We start from the raw sequence: 15,419 nt of genomic DNA on the forward strand, positions 1-15,419 counted from the left end.
ACCTGAGAGGATGTTTATTCCGTTTCAGAGGGAGTTGTTTTAGAGTGACACCCCATAGAACAGAGGGAGTCTGTGTGTTGTAGACAGGGGATTGGACAGTAGAGGGAGACACCCATATTTTGGGAAAGATTATACGTTTGGGCTAGCAACAAAGAAGATTAGAGCAGACATATTCTTTTGGGACTCTGTTCTCCGGGTGATCATGACATCTGTAAACTTATGCTGAAATCTTGTGATATGAATAAAACGTATGATCAAAGTTCAGTATAAGCGGACTCCTTTGTTTAACAGCATAATTAGCAACATTGACTCGACACTACAAATGGCGACGAGTGATGAGGCGGTCTGCGTCTCTGCAGTGTTTCATTCATGAGCAACGACGTGACTCTCGCTCAAGACGCCGGCTTAAGGTGAGATTTCTCACGGTCTTGTGTGTGTTTCCTTCGTCTGCTTTTGGGTGAGTGCGCTGGGGAGATGTACCGTAAGGGACCGGTGTGTGCTGCTGTTACTTTTATTGCTGCGAACGAGGGGTCTGGCCTAACCATTCTAAATTTGTTTGCACTGGTAAACAGCGCAAAAAGGGGGGAGTGTCTATAGAGTGTCTAAAGAGATATTTTGCTTGAATAAGAGTTCAAGAACAATCGATTGAGAGGAATAAGGCCTAGGCATATGTATGTAACTTAGAACCGCTGTGGATCAACGGAAGCCCTTTTCGTAAAGGCGATCTCTAGGATGGGCCAAAAATCCTAATAACGCGTTAGGTGTAATTAGGTGAGTCCTGGGGACTGGAGGCCGTGGTATATTGTGATTGTATGTTACCGCTCAGCTGGTGGTTGACGAATCGTTTGTTTGATGTGACCGCTCCTTACAATTCCGGAGGGACCTCGTGGTAGCACAAATTTAGCTAACAAAGAAATTTTACGGCACGGCGGAGGGAGAAATGCTAAATGTAGCCTGCTAATAATGCTTCATGCTACATGCTAATGCTACATGCTAAATGCTAATTTATTCTTGCTACATGCCAAATTTGATGCGGGTTATGTTTGATATTTTTTCCTTGGTGGTCCATTGGAATGGGTCGAGCCACCAATATTGTGTTTAGATAGTTTGGGCTTGGTGCCTGATGTTTTGTGAGCTCTGTTAAGTGTTATTGTTTGTCTATAAGGGTAAAAGAGAGGAGGTATAGCGGGAATGCTAACGTTCTGTTGTCTGGAGTGAAGAGAGCTGAGAGAGAACTCCTTCCACTGTGAAATCGTAGTGATGAATGTACTGCGCATGCGTGTGATTTTACGACACTAGAGTGACGTAGGGGTAAATAGGTCACTCCTCTGCTATACTCTTCTGCGGGGAGGCGCAGACGAACGAAGGAACAAAGAATTAGACATTTAGAGTCTAATGGTGTATTCTGGTTGTTACATCGGCTGCTGTTTGACGATGAAACTGTTTTCTTGAGACCTATTGAATTGATAAATGAGAGAGAGATGTTGACAGATTAAAAATAAAAATAATTAAATAAATAAATAAAATAAAAATGTTATTGAGCTATTTATACGATTCCTGAGTTATTTCTTAGTGCGAATGTGACTGGAGGAATATTGAATGGTTGAAATAACTCAGTGACTGCATAAACTGCTAGATTCTTGTCTGTTTCTTTGTTCTTTTGTCATATGAGAGACGATAAGAGGAACGAGGAGAGAGAGAGAGAGAGAGAGAGCGGAAGTGCTGACGTGTACATCATGTGACAGGGTGTGACGCGACAAGAGGCTGCTGCGACAGGATCAAGTCAAAAGAGAATCAGGCTAGTGCTGTTCTGTTTACAAAACCTTCCCCTACAGGATATTTGATGTTATGACAATTTGACAAGGACTTGGCAAAAAGACTGATCAATTGATGAAAATAAAAATTGCATTTTGGAGTTTTTGTGCATGAGTGGGTTTGATTAGAGTTGTGTTGGGAATCGAGTACTGACATTATTCTGTAAAATTAAGATAATTGGGTGCTTATTAAATAATTGGTTTATGAGTACTGTAGTGTTGCTGGATTATAGGTATTTTCTTTTTGGATTGCTCTGAAGTTGTCTACTTTCCTGTACTTTTCCTGATTGAAGGTGGTAAGATTGCCACTAATTGATAAATTAGTGAAATAAAAAAAATAAAATATTTTTGATTATTCATAAATTTATTGATTAATTGTTTAATAATAATAAAAAATGTTTTTGAATATTCATATTTTTATTGATTAATTGTTATTATTTAGAAGGGAAAAAAGGACACTATAAGCTATATATTCTAAAATAATAAAATAATTCACAATAAAGGAATATAAAAGAGTTGTTACAATGGGGAAAAAGGATATCAGGACTATGAAGGTAATTACACCTGTTGATATAGTACAAAATAGTAATCCTCTAGTTAATGGTATTGCTAGGTTATCCGGCAAATGGAACAAACGTTGGCCTGACATTGAACAACCATGGCCAGTGGAAGGGACTCTTAACCCTGATGTAATCAACATAATGAAAGTGCTTCTGTCAATTCATAAAGCAGTCAAAAGAAAGGGAAAAAAGGGAACAACGTAAAGAAAAGAGACAAAGAGAGCTGGGTGTTCTTAAGCTGTTTGAGAATGAAGGACAAAAACTGATAAAAGATGCCAGCGATAAAATAAACAAAGGTATAGAGAAAATGGTGAAACAAGGAAAGGCGACAGAAAAACTAATGGCAGAAGTCAGTACACCTTTCTCACATACGGATTCAGCAAAAAGACCCCCACCTTATGAGGAAGAAGTAGAGCTTAAGGACGTCTATCCTCAGCTTCCGGTGATCGTTCAGGAGGGTGATTATTGCATCAGAGATGAAGATGAACGAATAATAGAGAGAGGACTAGCAGAAACGACCATAAAAATTACTCCAAACTCCAGAAGTAAGAAAAAACCGAGATGTCTGGAAACTAAGGGTAGAATGAGGTTCAGGAGAATGGAACTTGATGAAGATGATGATGATGATGATGATGATAATCAGAGTGATTCAGAAGAGATCATGGGTGGATATGACCCTGTGATCAGACGGAGGTTGGCCAGAGCGGAAAGAAGGGGTGATGGATGTTTGAAGAAGAAGAATACAAGAGATTCGAGTTCTGATAAAAGCAAAGATGAAGACAGCGATAAAGAGTGGGAGAGTAAAGGTGCTTCATATTCAAGGGGATTTTATCCAACAATGACTAGCACAGAAGAAATAGAAAGAGATATAGACCGATGCGTATCATGCCTGGATAAAGCGAATGATTTAAGAGAAGTTAAAAGAACTGGAGGAACAACTCAAGAAGCTGAAGATACAGAAGAAGAAACTGCTGAGAAAAGAATCCCAAGAATTTGAGAAAAAATATACATTGAGGCCAAGGAAATAGGGCACTAGTAAGAAAATGATGCCAGTGATCATTTGAGGTCAAAACTTAGAATATAAGCCTTTGCAAAGTACCGATATGTCAGATATACTTGAGAAGCTGCATACTCTTCAAGATGGAGCCTATCCTTGGATTTCAAAATTGGAAGAAATTACGGTGGGAACACAGTCTGCTATAGGAGACATTAAGAGACTTTTGGCTAATCTCCTGGGGATTCCAGGTATGGAAGAAATTTTTCAGAGAGGGGTACTGAATAGATATGTGGGGACTGCAGTGAACGACCCTGAATTGTTGGCTGCAAGTAGGAATCGTCTGTGGAGAGCATTGAAAGATACATTTCCAACAAATGTGCATCCTGATAACATTCTGATTGACCCACTAGGACAACAAAAAAATCAGAGAGCCTATGTGTCAAGAGTTCATCAAGTGTGGAGAAATATTACTGGAAATGATCCAGATGTGAGTCAAATTGAGCAGTCAATTTTGCGAGCTAAATTGCAGATGGGACTGCCCTCACCAGTAAGGAGTAAACTGGCAGAGGTGGTTGGACTTGGAAGCATGACAAAAGGTGTCTATACAGATCATATAGCCCATCAAGTGGATTTGTACAGAAAAAAGGAACACAACCAGAAAGAACAGGACCAAGAAACTCTCAGAAAACTCAATCAAATACAGCTGGTGGAGAATAAGAAGGAGAAGAAACAAGCTTTGGTTATGCAGAATCAGGGTGCACCGAATCAACAATCACTGCCACAGCTTCAACAGGACCAGTTCCAACCGCAATTGTATCAGCCACCAATAGCGGTTCCAGTTGTTCCATATCCACAGCCAGTTTCTGGACAGACACAGAATTGGAGAGGAAAAGGACGAGAAGGCTTAGAAGGAGGAGGAAGGTTTCAGCCACACTTCCAGCAACTTTCAGAAGCGTGTTATAATTGTGGACAGGTTGGTCACTTTGCCTGTGAGTGCAATGCGCCAGGAGGAAACAACAGAGGGAATTTCTGAGGAAGATAAAGGAGCAAGTGAAGATCATCTGGAGGACAGGTGAACCCTTAAAGGAGCAAGGATTCTAGAGTGCCTAAAAGATCCGAAGGGGGGTGTCAGCTGATAGCACCGATTAGGGAGAAAAAAATATCCAACAATTGAAGTGAAAATAAAAGGACTAGGAGAAGTGATAGTGGAAAAGCTTTTATCTGTGTTGAGCCTGATGAGGTTACACATCTCACTGTGTAAAATTAACTAATTAGGATAGGGATTTGAGGGAGTAAAACAGCTGATTACTCTTAAGGAACCAATTGAGCTCTGCTATAAAAATCAAAGAGAAATTAAAATACCCATACTGGTATCAGAACATATACCTATTGCATTGTTGGGAAGAGATGCATTGTGTAAATTGAACTGTACAATAAGATGTACACTAGACGGCTGTCTGGTAGAAGATTTTTAAAAGAGTAGGGTTTTTGGGAATCATATTTGCTTGAAAAGATAATATCATAGGAAGGAGGACAATCTATTAGACTGCCTATTAGACAATCTGTCTGAAAAATAAAGTTAAAAGGGGTGACTGTTATTCTTGGTTACATTCCTACACCAAGAGATTTCAAATTAGGCTAAAAGATGTTCAATCGTTTGCCAAGTCTGTGTGTAAAGAAGTCAGAAGCAGGTGGGGATTACCCGATCACATATTCTAAAAATTGGTGGTAAAGGGATTTTGTGAATAAATCAGTGGAATGGTTTTTTAAAAGTTAGGAGAAAAGATTAGATTAAAAAAGTTAGGAAAACTAGGGTTGAAGGAACTCTAGGACAGTAAGCTAAGTTTCAATGTTAGTTAGTAGTAAGAGAGAGAGAACAGTGGTGAAGGAAATATTTAGAGTTCAGTGGGAAGATGGATATGGTAGGAGTTTAAATCTGTTAGGAGCAGTGGCATTGAGAAAGTATGCGTTGCTGAATGATGAGAGAAGAATGAAAATTGAGGGTGATTGCGGTATCTATATTTACAATTCCCAGCAGGAAGATCAAGGTGATTATAAGTGTATTTTTATAATCAACAGTTTGAAAGTGAGGGATTAGAGTTAGGACTGAGAGTGAATGTAGTGACACTAGTGGTGATAGATGGAAATACAAGTCAGGAGTTCAAAGTCTTAGGGAGAATGGATGAAGTAACAACAAGGACATCAACACTTCAGCCTATTATAACAACAGTGAGAAGCAATTTAACTCTTTCAACATTGATAGTTATTAAAGCCATAAATATATCGAATTTGATTACAAGGGAGCAGATAGCTCCAGCACCAATTTTAGAGGAATTTCATAGTCTGGGAAGCCTATCATTGGAGGATAAGTCTAAGAGAGAAGTGGGGATTTTTCCATGGTATGGTGTAAAATTTTTGGCAGATCATATTGATAATATTACCTATACTTTGCAGGGTTTTGCAAATGAAACGATAAGAGGGTTTAACCTTCTGTCGAATACTCAAAGAAGTCACAGACTGACGCTGTTGAAACATGATATGGCTCTTGACTATATTCTAGCAAAACAAGGTGGCTTATGTTTGGCTATGAATTTGACGGGGGATGATTGTTATACTTTGATTCCAGATAGTTCAGATAATATCACTAGTGTTATAGATGCATTGAAGAATATAAGGGATGCATTTGGTAGATCTGAAGGAGCTGGATGGTCAGCGAAGACTTGGTTGCAAGATCAGTTAGGCCCAGTGGGAGCAGTGATGGTTCAGATTTTAGTAGCAGCTTTGATAGCACTGTGTGTGATGTTTTGCTTTTGTACTTTGTTGCTGACCTTTGCGAAAGCTATGATATTGAGATGGGTTGGAGTTGTGATGCCTGGAGACAACACTCAGATGCCGTTGTTGACTGTTCCTGATCTGGATGAAGTTGGACAAGTGGGACTGGATGGAGTATTGATGGATAAATATCCTTTTTGATTATTTGATTATTTTTCAAATGTTTTTCAATATTAGTGTGATTTTAGTATTTTGTTATGAATCAAAGGGGGGAAATAGAATAATGTGATTCATTCATATATCATTTTATATCATTTTTTATATTCTTAGTTGATATTGATGTTTTAATTTGAATGTGTTGTTTTGCAAAAGATACTGTTTGGTCTTTTCTTTTCTTCCAGAAGCATTTGGGGGAATATGTAGAGATTGAAATACTCAAACAAGGACAATATGAAAGGACAATATGAAAGGAGAATATGAAGGGAAAGGAGGAGATGGAACAAGGAAGGTGTGGAAATGTTCCAATTCCATCATCGAAGATGCATTGGAAGTTGACACTGCTGAGGAGATGAAGTGTAGTGGACTACATTCCAGTGTCTGCAATGAAATATAGACATATTTGCATGTGTAATACATAATTTGTGTCATATTCTCTCTGTATTAATTTTTGTAGAATGATATTTGATGTTATTGGATACATGTGGGGATCTTAGATGTTTTTGTTTATTTCGTGGAAGCTTAGGGATATGGAGTCTAGGCAGGGATAGAGATAATCCACAGTAGGGTCCGATGGGTCGACCAGCCTGAAGGTGGACATTTTGGATAGTATTTTGTTTGCTGGGGCTTTCATGTGTATTTAATGGCATCATAGTTTCAAATGCATTGATAAAGATTTATGAATTGATCTGGAGTACCTAGGTGGTTGCCTGGGGCAGAGGGGCCGTGAGAGAATTTTACTGTCTTGATTGATGGATGGATATTTGGAAAGAAGGCTGCCAGACAGGTTTTTCGTATTTCATAGTAATGTATTCACACTTCATAAAGATTTGTTCATATTTCATAGAAAGGTATTTACACTCCAGAGAAAAGTGTTTTGGGTTTATTGTTAAAGATACTCAATAAGAGAGATTGTTACTTGTCATAATCCTATTCTTTTTGTTTTCGAGACATTTAGTTAGTCTCGAAGGGGGGAAATATGTAGTGTATGGAGATTATGACTTTGCTAATGTTTTCAAGTGGAACCTGAGAGGATGTTTATTCAGTTTCAGAGGGAGTTGTTTTAGAGTGACACCCCATAGAACAGAGGGAGTCTGTGTTTTGTAGACAGAGGATTGGACAGTAGAGGGAGCCACCCATATTTTGGGAAAGATTATAAGTATGGGCTAGCAACAAAGAAGATTAGAGCAGACATATTATTTTGGGACTCTGTTCTCCAGGTGACATCTGTAAACTTATGCTGAAATCTTGTGATATGAATAAAACTTATGATCAAAGTTCAGTATAAGCGGACTCCTTTGTTTAACAGCATAATTAGCAACATTGACTCGACACTACAAGGTATAAAGCATTATGAATGCTGAACACGTTGGAGGTTGTCATTAATGATAGTAAACATTTAGAAAGCCTTATAAATGCACTATAATGTCTGTGTGCTGATGTGTTTTTAACCTCCAAATCTTTTCATTTATTAAAGTGATGGCAGCTGAAGCCCCACAAAACATGATCCTTCATGTCATCGAGGCAGACCGTGTTAGAAAATTAAAACTCAGCTCCCGTCCAGCCTCTGTTGATGCAGTGATTGAGAAAAAACCCTGAGAATGAACCTTCACACTCCAACATCAAAAGGCCTAAGCGTGCAGAGGTCAACTTTCTTCCTAACTTTCCTCAAGGAGAGGATCCCTCAAGTCTTGACCTTTTGAGGCAGGCTATTCTTGAGGAAGTAAAGAAGACTGAGAGAAACCTACCCCTTATTAGTAAGATGATGCAGAACATGTTTGCCTTGCGACGACAGACTATTGTAATGTCCTGCCCACCGGTGAAAGAGCTAATGGACCTCTGGCCTGCTCTTCATATGCAGTCTGAGGTAAAATCATCATCAATTTAATAAATAAATTCATTTTGTAGGTTCTTTTTTCTGTTTTTATCTTTGCTACTGTATGTCACATTGTGTGTAATGTTGCCTAATTTCATTCATCATCAAATAAATAATTGCTGTTACTGTCCTTTCCTCAATGGAGGTACAGTGGGGAGAACAAGTATTTGATAAACTGCCGATTTTGCAGGTTTTCCTACTTACAAAGCGTGTAGAGGTCTGTAATTTTTATCATAGGTACACTTCAACTCCTGAGAGACGGAATCTAAAACAAAAATCCAGAAAATCACATTGTATGATTTTTAAGTAATTAATTTGCAAGTATTTGATCACTTACCAACCAGTAAGAATTCCGGCTCTCACAGACCTGTTAGTTTTTCTTTAAGAAGCCCTCCTGTTCTCCACTCATTACCTGTATTAACTGCACCTGTTTGAACTCGTTACCTGTATAAAAGACACCTGTCCACACACTCAATCAAACAGACTCCAACCTCTCCACAATGGCCAAGACCAGAGAGCTGTGTAAGGACATCAGGGATAAAATTGTAGACCTGCACAAGACTGGGATGGGCTACAGGACAATAGGCAAGCAGCTTGGTGAGAAGGCAACAACTGTTGGCGCAATTATTAGAAAATGGAAGACGTTCAAGATGACGGTCAATCACCCTCGGTCTGGGGCTCCATGCAAGATCTCACCTCGTGGGGCATCAATGATCATGAGGAAGGTGAGGGATCAGCCCAGAACTACACGGCAGGACCTGGTCAATGACCTGAAGAGAGCTGGGACCACAGTCTCAAAGAAAACCATTAGTAACACACTACGCCGTCATGGATTAAAATCCTGCAGTGCACGCAAGGTCCCCCTGCTCAAGCCAGCGCATGTCCAGGCCCGTCTGAAGTTTGCCAATGACCATCTGGATGATCCAGAGGAGGAATGGGAGAAGGTCATGTGGTCTGATGAGACAAAAATATAGCTTTTTGGTTTAAACTCCACTCGCCGTGTTTGGAGGAAGAAGAAGGATGAGTACAACCCCAAGAACACCAACAAACATCATTCTTTGGGGATGCTTTTCTGCAAAGGGGACAGGACGACTGCACTGTATTGAGGGGAGGATGGATGGGGCCATGTATCGCGAGATCTTGGCCAACAACCTCCTTCCCTCAGTAAGAGCATTGAAGATGGGTCGTGGCTGGGTCTTCCAGCATGACAACGACCCGAAACACACAGCCAGGGCAACTAAGGAGTGGCTCCGTAAGAGGCATCTCAAGGTCCTGGAGTGGCCTAGCCAGTCTCCAGACCTGAACCCAATAGAAAATCTTTGGAGGGAGCTGAAAGTCCGTATTGCCCAGCGACAGCCCCGAAAACCTGAAGGATCTGGAGAAGGTCTGTATGGAGGAGTGGGCCAAAATCCCTGCTGCAGTGTGTGCAAACCTGGTCAAGACCTACAGGAAACGTATGATCTCTGTAATTGCAAACAAAGGTTTCTGTACCAAATATTAAGTTCTGCTTTTCTGATGTATCAAATACTTATGTCATGCAATAAATGCAAATTAATTACTTAAAAATCATACAATGTGATTTTCTGGATTTTTGTTTTAGATTCCGTCTCTCACAGTTGAAGTGTACCTATGATAAAACTTACAGACCTCTACATGCTTTGTAAGTAGGAGAACATGCAAAATCGGCAGTGTATCAAATACTTGTTCTCCCCACTGTATATGCAGAGTTCCAACGGATAACTAACCAGAACCTACCTAACACTTTCTATGCTGAGCTTGATCGCCACACTCCTCATTTGATGGCCTTATTTAGACAGAAAGCTTCCAAAACTGGAAAGACTGCAGATGCTTTGGCAAACATTTTCAAAGTCCATGATACACAGGTGATTATACATTTCACAGGTAGAGTCTTAGTGTAATGTTGGGAGTTTAATGCTTCAAATAAGCTTTTGAATTCCACAATTGCACCAGTCATGTCACGGTTTCGGCCGAGGCTGCTCCTCCTCCTGGTTCGGGCAGGCTTCGGCGTTCGCCGTCCCCGGAATACTAGCTGCCACCGTTGTATGTTTCGTGTGTTGATTGCTTTGGTCTGTCTGGTACACCTGTGTCTGTTTGTGTCCTAATTACGTGTCCTATAAGTTCCCTGTTTTGTGTTAGTTATATTGTGTGTTGTTGTCCGCGTGTCTTTTGAGCTGCGTGTTTTGCGCTCTTCATGGTATTTGTTTTACGCATGTTGCGTACTGTTTCTCGCCTCTGTATTTTCGAGGTTGTGTATGGATTATTGTACACTTTACTAATAGTACAGTTTGTTGGACTAAACCTCTGTGTCCTGCGCCTGACTCCTCATCACATCCACATCGGTACCATACTGCCAGAACAACACACCACTTATGGAGTCAGCAGGATCAGCGATGACAGCCTGGTCACTAGAAGAACGGCTCAGTCAGCAGGACTCCATGATCCGGCAACTGGAGGCCGTTCTAGGCGAGGTGTCCAACACTCTGCACCGGTTGGCTAGTGGAGAGGTGCCCACGTCCACATACACCATCCCATCGCCACCGGTCAATCCTCCTCTCTCAGCGCCGGAACCCAGTGGTATTCGGCTCTCGCTCCCGAGGGCATATGACGGTTCTGCAGCCGGGTGTCAGGGGTTCCTCCTGCAGATAGAACTATACCTGGCTACTATACACCCAGCGCCCTCGGGATACGAGAGCGTCTCCGCCCTCATCTCCTGTCTATCCGGTAAGGCGTTGGAATGGGCCAACGCCGAATGGAGGAGAATAGACGCAGCTACCATCACCTACGCTGAGTTCTCCCGCCGCTTCCGGGCAGTCTTCGATCACCCACCTGAAGGGAAGGCGGCGGGGGAGCGTCTGTTCTACCTCCGACAGGAGAAGAGGGGTGCACCGGAGTTCGCACTGGAGTTCCGGACGTTAGCTGCGGATGCGGGATGGAATGAGAGGGCCCTCATCGACCAGTACCGGTGTAGCCTGCGAGAGGACGTTCGTCGTGAGCTGGCCTGCAGGGACACCAACCTATGCTTCGACCAGCTGGTGGACATCTCCATCCGGCTTGACACCCTGCTGGCCACCCGCGGACGTCCCGAGTGGGGGTCGTCCATTCCATCCTGCAGCACCTCCGAGCCAATTCCTGGAGCTCGGGGTGCTGGGCGCTAGAGAGAGGAGGAGGGAGAACCCGAGGAGGGCCACCCCCTGCACCAACTGTGGCCGTGGAGGACACACCGCGGCCAGGTGCTGGGGAGGGTCTTCTGAGAGAGGGGACAACAGGTCACGCACTGGGGAGTCATTTCAGGTGAGTAGGCGCCCCACTTACCCAGAGCTCTCTGTTGGTCACATGAGTATTCCTGTGCGTTTTCCACAGGTGGCACCTCATTCCCAGCATAAGGCGCTAGTAGATTCAGGCGCAGCTGGGAACTTTATTGATCGGGCATTTTGTGCTAGGTTAGGAATTACCCTTCGGCCGGTAGAAGTTCCATTCCCTGTCCATGCATTAGACAGCCGGCCGTTGGGGTCGGGTCTGATCAGGGATGTCACAGCACCGCTGACGAACACTACACAGGGGGGTCATGAGGAAATCATTCAGTTCTATCTGATTGACTCTCCTGCGTACACAGTGGTGTTGGGGCTTCCCTGGTTAAGCACCCACGATCCTACCATAGCGTGGCAACAGAGGGCTCTTATGGAGTGGTCTGCCCAGTGTGTAGGGAGATGTCTAGGTGTTTCCATAGGGGCGACCTCGGTAGAGAGTCCGAACCAAGTGCCCGCACTGCGCATTCCCCCAGTATGAGGATTTAGCACTAGCGTTTAGCAAATCGAGGGCAGCACGGCTACCTCCTCATAGACAGGGGGACTGTGCGATAAATCTCCAGACCGAGCAGCTTTTCCCAGGAGTCATGTGTATCCCCTGTCTCAAGAGGAAACTGCGGCTATGGAGACTTACATAGCCGAGTCCTTGGCACAGGGATACATACGGCCCTCTACTTCTCCGGTCTCCTCGAGTTTCTTCTTTGTGAAGAAGAAGGACGGGGGATTGCGCCCGTGTATTGATTACCGTAGTCTCAATCAGATCACAGTAAAATACAGTTACCCACTTCCACTGATTGCGGCGATGACGGAGTCATTACGCGAGCGCGGTTCTTCACAAAGTTGGATCTCAGGAGCGCGTACAATTTGGTGCGCATTAGGGAGGGGGATGAATGGAAAACAGCATTTAGCACCACCTCGGGTCATTACGAGTATCTCGTCATGCCGTACGGGTTAATGAATGCTCCTTCAGTCTTCCAATCCTTTGTTGATGAGATTTTCCGGGACATGCATGGGCAGGGTGTAGTGGTGTACATTGACGACATTCTAGTGTATTCTTCTACACGAGCCGAGCATGTAGCCCAGGTGCGCCGAGTATTGAGACGACTGTTGGAGCATGACTTGTATGTCAAGGCAGAGAAATGCCTGTTCTTCCAGGAGTCCGTCTCTTTTTTGGGTTATCGGTTGTCCGCGTCTGGCGTGGAGATAGAGGTAGATCGGGTATCGGCTGTGCGTAATTGGCAAACTCCAACCACCGTAAAAGAGGTGCAGCGGTTCTTGGGTTTTGCTAATTACTACCGGAGGTTTATCCGGAGCTTTGGACAGGTTGCAGCTCCCATTACGTCCCTGCTAAAGGGGGGTCCGGTGCGCTTGCAGTGGTCAGCTGAGGCGGACAGGGCATTTGTCAAGCTGAAGAACCTGTTCGCCTCGGCCCCGGTGCTGGCGCATCCGGATCCCTCTTTGCCTTTCCAAGTAGAGGTGGACGCGTCCGAGACCGGTATTGGGGCAGTCCTGTCACAACGGTCCGGCACGCCACCTAAGCTCCGCCCCTGTGCGTTCTACTCCAAGAAGCTCAGCTCGGCGGAGCGCAATTATGACGTTGGGGACAGGGAGCTGTTAGCTGTAGTCCAGGCCCTAAAGGTGTGGAGGCATTGGCTTGAGGGGGCTCAACACCCTTTTCTCATTCTGACTGATCACCGTAACCTGGAGTACATCCGGGCAGCTAGGAGATTGAACCCTCGTCAGGCTAGGTGGAACATGTTCCTGACCCGGTTTGTTTTTAAGATCACATACATCCCTGGGTCCCAGAACGGTAAGGCAGATGCACTGTCCCGGCAGTATGACACGGAGGAGAGGTCCATTGAGCCTACTTCCACACTGCCGGAGTCTTGTCTGGTGGCTCCGGTAGTATGGGAGGTCGATGCGGAAATCGAGCCCGGGCGCTGCGTACCGACCCTACTCCCCGAGTGTCCTGTGGGGCGGACGTACGTTCCGCTCGAGGTTCGTGATCGGCTTATTTCTTGGGCTCATACATCACCCTCCTCTGGACATCCTGGTATTGGTCGGACGGTGCACTGCCTTAGCGTGAAATACTGGTGGCCAACGTTAGCCAGGGATGTGAGGGTTTATGTCTCCTCCTGCTCGGTGTGTGCCCAGTGTAAGGCACCTAGACATTTGCCCAGGGGTAAGTTACATCCTCTGCCCGTTCCACAACGACCATGGTCCCACCTCTCGGTAGATTTTGTGACCGATCTACCCCCTTCCCAGGGTAATACCACCATTTTGGTCGTTGTGGATCGGTTTTCTAAGGCCTGTCGTCTCCTCCCACTGCCGGGTCTCCCTACTGCCCTACAGACCGCCGAGGCCCTCTTTACCCACGTGTTCCGGCACTATGGGGTCCCCGAGGATATTGTGTCCGACCGAGGTCCCCAGTTCACCTCCAGAGTCTGGGGGGCTTTCATGGAACGCCTGGGGGTCTCGGTTAGCCTTACCTCGGGGTACCACCCAGAGAGCAATGTGCAGGTTGAACGTGTGAACCAGGATGTGGATAGGTTTTTGAGGTCCTATTGCCGGGACCGGCCGGAGGAGTGGTCGAGGTATATCCCCTGGGCAGAGATGGTCCAGAACTCTCTCCGCCACTCCTCCACCGGATTAACACCTTTCCAGTGTATTTTAGGGTATCAGCCGGTCCTGGCACCGTGGCACGAGAGCCAGACCGAGGCCCCTGCGGTGGACGAGTGGATTCGGCGCTCGGAAGAGACGTGGGACGCTGCCCATGTCCATCTGCAGCGTGCCATCCGTCAACAGAAGGCGAGCGCCCGATCGCCACCGCAGTGAGGGGCCGGTGTACGCACCGGGAGATCGAGTCTGGCTCTCGACTCGAAACCTGCCCCTCCGCCTGCCCTGCCGGAAGCTGGGTCGGCGGTTTGTGGGGCCCTTCAAAGTCCTGAGAAGATTGAACGAGGTGTGTTACAGATTACAACTGCCTATTGAGTACAAAAATATTAACCCCTCGTTCCATGTGTCTCTTCTCAGGCCGGTGGTAGCTGGTCCACTCCAAGAGGAGGAGATAGGAGAGACCCCTCCACCCCCCTTTGGACATCGAGGGGGCACCGGCGTACAGGGTCCGGACTATATTGGACTCGAGGCGCCGGAGGAGTGGTCTCCAGTATCTCGTGGAGTGGGAGGGTACGGTCCGGAGGAACGGTGCTGGGTGCCTAGGAGGGACATCCTCGACCCATCCCTCCTGACAGAGTTCCACCGTGGGCATCCCACACGCCCGGGTCTGCGTCCTCCTGGCCGTCCCGAGACCGGGGTCGGCGCACGGCTGGAGCCGCGCGTCAAGGGGGGTACTGTCACGGTTTCGGCCGAGGCTGCTCCTCCTCCTGGTTCGGGCAGGCTTCGGCGTTCGCCGTCCCCGGAATACTAGCTGCCACCGTTGTATGTTTCGTGTGTTGATTGCTTTGGTCTGTCTGGTACACCTGTGTCTGTTTGTGTCCTAATTACGTGTCCTATAAGTTCCCTGTTTTGTGTTAGTTATATTGTGTGTTGTTGTCCGCGTGTCTTTTGAGCTGCGTGTTTTGCGCTCTTCATGGTATTTGTTTTACGCATGTTGCGTACTGTTTCTCGCCTCTGTATTTTCGAGGTCGTGTATGGATTATTGTACACTTTACTAATAGTAAAGTTTGTTGGACTAAACCTCTGTGTCCTGCGCCTGACTCCTCATCACATCCACATCGGTACCATACTGACAAGTCAGCAGGTTATTAGTGGATTTATGTGCAGATATTGGTAATTAATTAATTAATTAGTTAATAATTAGTTGGTTCTGTTTGCCATTGGGTTTGATTAGTAAACTTG

Source organism: Coregonus clupeaformis, chromosome 19 (genome assembly GCF_020615455.1).
Source record: "Coregonus clupeaformis isolate EN_2021a chromosome 19, ASM2061545v1, whole genome shotgun sequence".
Lineage (NCBI taxonomy): Eukaryota > Metazoa > Chordata > Actinopteri > Salmoniformes > Salmonidae > Coregonus > Coregonus clupeaformis.